The 4,824-nt window shown below is 51.9% G+C and overlaps 1 non-coding gene across 1 annotated transcript; it reads left to right on the plus strand.

Annotated features, from left to right (window-relative positions):
- The first annotated feature begins 4,042 nt into the window (after window positions 1-4,042).
- LOC145402988 (5S ribosomal RNA) lies at window positions 4,043-4,161 on the plus strand. The gene has a single exon (XR_013897917.1). It is a non-coding gene; the product is annotated as a 5S ribosomal RNA (ribosomal RNA).
- The last annotated feature ends 663 nt before the right edge of the window (window positions 4,162-4,824 follow it).

The following is a 4,824-nucleotide window of genomic DNA, read 5'->3' on the forward strand; positions in this document are numbered from 1 at the left end:
ATTAAGGTAATAGATGTGTTCAGGTATACTGCCTGGTTTTTATGTCCTGTTCCTTTGTTGGTGCTTTATTTCCGGTCTAGAAAGAGGACCCCGCTTCAGTAGCTAGTGTTTTTACGACGAGAAGTCGCCTTAAAAACACAGCATAACAGCAAAAATATTTGGGTTCCACATCTCCCACTCATCCCCCTACTGGCCCCAAGGCAACAGCATCTGTGAAATAAGTCATCGCTCCCTCCTGAATCAGGTCCGCACTCGCATCATGCAAACAGAGAATGAAGATTGGCCTGCCCATGTCAAGATAGTCCAATGGGGCCTAAACTCATGCCCACGAGAAGACGGCATAACGCCACACGGACGAGTCTTCGGGGAAACCCCGCTCCTCCTACCCCTCCGCCACCACCTCCAGCCACCCACCCCGCCCTCCACTACTGACCCTCTCCACCACCTCAAACGCCGCCTCCACCACCTACAAACACTACAGGACCTTATGTCCGACACCAACCACACCAACCCATACAAACCTGGCCAATCTGTTGTCGTGGCGCACCTCCCTGTCCCCAATAAGATCTCACCCCGATTCATTGGCCCCTTCACCATAACCCGAGTCCCCAACCCCTATCAAGTAATCATAAATCAGCAAGGCCAACAATGCACGTATCGCAATCGCCACGTGCGACCATTCCACCCACCCAACAATGACCACCCCCACACCCATGCGCCCCGCACCTCTTCCCGCACACCTGGCCACACAGACATTTCTGAGAATTACCCCCCAGACTCCTACTCCTACTCCTTCTCACCCCCACCCAGCACCTCACCGACAACCACACCACCCCCCATAACACCTGGTCCCAACTCACCACCTCCACCGCCCACATCACCACCCCCGCCCAGCACCACCACCCACTCACAGCCTCCCACACCCCTCTCTACCACCCATCCTCCTACCACCTCCCACACCACATTGCCTCCACCACCTACCTCACCACTGCCGCCTCAAGCCGCCACCTCCTCACACCTCACTTCTCACCCCCCTGCCACCTGCACACGCACCGCTCCCCTACCTACCCCATCAAACACCCCCCCCCTCTCCCCCGCGACCATGCCCATTATACACGCCACACCGCACTCCCACCCGCCTCAACCCCCAACAGCTGCACGCCCTCACCACCACCACGTGCACAACCACCCTCACCACCCACACCCACACTCACCACAACCACCACCAGATCAGGCCGCCTTTCACGCCCACCATCCAGAAACACTCCAACACCACCTCCCAGTGCACGCCTGGCCCGCCACCCACCACCACAAACACCCCCTACCCCAAACACCTCCCCCATCACCCTCCCTCTCCACCAAGCACGATGGAATCCTCCCAAATCCCAATTCCCCAAAGTGAAATGCTCCTCCCACAAACCCATTCCCCATAAAAGCACCAACCCCCCATCACTCTCCAGCATACAGCTTCTGTCTCCTCACCAGGCACCAACCACCACGATGAAGGTTACCAGAGTCCACTGGCTCCCTCACGACCAACCACTCATCAGGATCCGGGAGACACCCCACCTTCTCCGCCTCCTACGCCAGACCGACCATCCATCCTCCATCTGTCTCTCTCTCAACCCCCGTCGGGAGCCCAACAACATCTCCCACCACTGGGCAAACCTCCTACAACACCTCACCCCGGCCCACAAGACGTCCACCTCCACCACCTACCACCTGCAGTCACGAGGTCGTGACACAGAGGGTGGTAAAATGCCCGCCGCCGGACTCCCCACCCAGCCACCCCCCACCCCACCACCAGGCCACCACCACACCACCACCCCAGGAAGACACAACGGGGGGGCTAGTGACCCAGGGCAAGAGGGTCACCCGTCCACTACTGACCTGCGCCCCTTTTCCCCGCAACTGCCCTGACACCAGGTGAACAAGGATCGGCAACGACCTTGCAGGCGGGACAACCGTCGTCAGAAGTGGGGTGGGACTGAACAGGTTTCAGTCCAAGTAACGTTTTGGTGACGGCCATAGTTACACCCTCAAGGGCAGGAGGCCCAAGGCTGCGGCCTAGAGTGTGCACAGAGGTGTCAGTGCCCTCAGCCACTTCCAGGGCAAGAGGCCCTTTAGTGTGCACCGAGGTGTCAGTGCCCTCAGCCACGTCCAGGGCAGGAGGCCCAATAGTGTGCACCGAGGTGTCAGTGCCCTCAGCCACTTCCAGGGCAAGAGGCCCTTTAGTGAGCACCGAGGTGTCAGTGCCCTCAGCCACGTCCAGGGCAGGAGACCCAATAGTGTGCACCGAGGTGTTAGTACCCTCAGCCATTCCAAGGGCAGGAGGCCCTAGCATACAGCTAGAAGTGGGTCCCAGGGTAAAAAGACTTGGAGCCACGGCTGTGACAGACCCAGGAGAGAGAGTCGCCTCTGTGCTTCCCTCCCTGTATGTAGGAGAGGACATGGTCTCCGTGTACACTCAGCCTACCTTGTTCCCCTGTGGGAACTGCTCATCACCACCCGGGAGTGTTGCCCCGGAGGTGTTGCCAGAGTGGTGGCAAAGTACGAGACCAGACCTGCCTCCCACGCCTGGGAAATCTCTGTCCTTTGCAGGCACCAGCAGGAGACGAGGACGCAGTCCGACCCTGACGGCGCGTCCCCTGACACACAACCGCACCCCCAGGACCCCCAGGCGAGCCCAGCAGACTACAGGCGAGGGCAACCCCGACTCCCTCACCCCGCGGGGCCACCGACGCCAGGCCCGCCTCCTCCAGCTGTTTGGCCCCAGTCCCGAGGGCCACCTCTCAGGTTGAGGCCCCCAGACAGGAGGGCCTCCCTGCACCCCACCAGCGAGGCCCCGAGGTAAGGGCCTCCCTTCAGGTCGAGGCCCCCAGACAGGAGGGCCTCCCTGCACCTCACCGACGGCCCGGACCCGGGCAGTGACTCCCCTGCGGGTAGTGTGTTGCCCGTTACAGGCAGAGTCCCCCTGAGGTCCTCCCCTCACGCCCGACGACAGAGTGAAACAACCCAGGAAACACGGATAAATAAGTGACGCCTCTTATACCGAAAATAAGCCAGGGGAAGAGGAACAGTGAACAGTGACAGAATGTGATCAATGTAAAACCAGTGACTGTTATTATTAATCCAAAAGAATTACATACTCAGCAGAGTAGAAAATACTTAGATCCCCAATCAAGCAGTGTATACATGTATACATGCAAGCAGTGTATACATGTTCCGTACCTTCTCGCTGATGTGGTCAGCCGGAGATAGTCTGTTATTGATGATCACACCTAGGTCTTTCTTTCTGATGTGTATAGGGTTTTATTTCCTAACTTATAATCCCAATCAGGTCTTTTTCCACTTTTACAAAACTTGATTACATGACTCTTGTCCACATTGAATTCCATTTGCCATGTACTACTCCATTCATGAAGTTTATTTAATTCTTCTTGTAGCTCTTTACAAGAGTCTGTGTTAGTAATTCTCCTTTGTATTTTTGGATCATCTGCAAACATATTCAGATAGCTCTCATTTCCAGTGTTACTGTTTATATCATTTATATACACTAAAAACATGATTGGTGCCAGCACTGAACCCTGTGGTACTCCACTAGTCACTTCTTTCCATGATGAGTAGTTTCCTCTTAGTACTGTTCTCATTTCTCTTTTTATGAGAAAGTCTTGCATCTAACAAAACAGTTTGCCTCGAATTCCTCCTTGATGGTACAGTTTCCATAAAAGTCTTTGGTGAGGTACCGTGTCAAAAGCTTTCTTGAAATCTAAATAGATACTGTCCACCCATCCTTCCCTTTCCTGTATTGTGTTTGTTACTCTGTCATAGTAGCTCAACAGATTAGTAACACATGATTTTCCTTTTCTGAAACCAAACTGTCTTTCTGTTATCATACTGTGTTCTTCTAGATGGTTTACCCAAGCTTTTCTTATAAGCTTTTCTAATACCTTGCTTACAACGCTGGTCAGTGATACTGGTCGGTAGTTGAGTGGATTTTGTCTATTTTCTTTCTTGAATAAGGGGACAATATTTGCTTTTTTCCAACGGCCATACCACGTTGAGTACACCGCTTCCCGTCCGATCAGCGAAGTTAAGCAACGTTGGGTCTGGTTAGTACTTGGATGGGTGACCTCCTGGGAACACCAGATGCTGTTGGCATCCCTACGTGTCAAGTGGGGTTGGTGGAGGATTAGTGCCCCTCCCTGTAAAACAATTAACTCTAAGCCCTTGGCCACCCCGTCTGGGATACATGGCGTCTGGCAATTCCAAATATCAGGTAGTTTACCTTGACTCAAAGATTTCTTGAAAATTAAAAATAATGGTTTACTTAACTCTTTTGCACATTCTCATAGTACCCGACATGAAATTTCATCAGGACCACTTGCTTTTCCTCTGTCTAATCTACTTAACTCCTCCTGTATTACTTTTTCTGCTATTTGTATATCTGGTAGTATGTGTGGACATGCATGTTCCACATAGTCCCTCTCAAAATTTTTTTCTTCTGTAAAAACTAATTGGAAATTCTTATTTAGTGCTTCACAAATATCCTTCTCTTGTGTATAAGTGATTCCCTCGTCCATAATTGATTGTATTATATCTTTTACTTTGGTTTTGCTTCTGATATAGTTGTAAAACAGCTTTGGTTGATCACTACTTTTATTTATTATATCCTCCTCAAACTGTTTTTGGGCTTCCCTCCTTATTCTTGTATAATCGTTTCTTGCCTGTTTGTAATTATTATACGCCCTTTCACTATTATGTCTTCTGTATCTATTCCACAACAAATCTCTTCTTTCTTTTGATTTCTTACATTCTGTATTG

This window comes from Coenobita brevimanus, chromosome 59, assembly GCF_032717465.1.
Source record: "Coenobita brevimanus isolate Jiangsu-jjx chromosome 59, ASM3271746v2, whole genome shotgun sequence".
Classification (NCBI taxonomy): domain Eukaryota; kingdom Metazoa; phylum Arthropoda; class Malacostraca; order Decapoda; family Coenobitidae; genus Coenobita; species Coenobita brevimanus.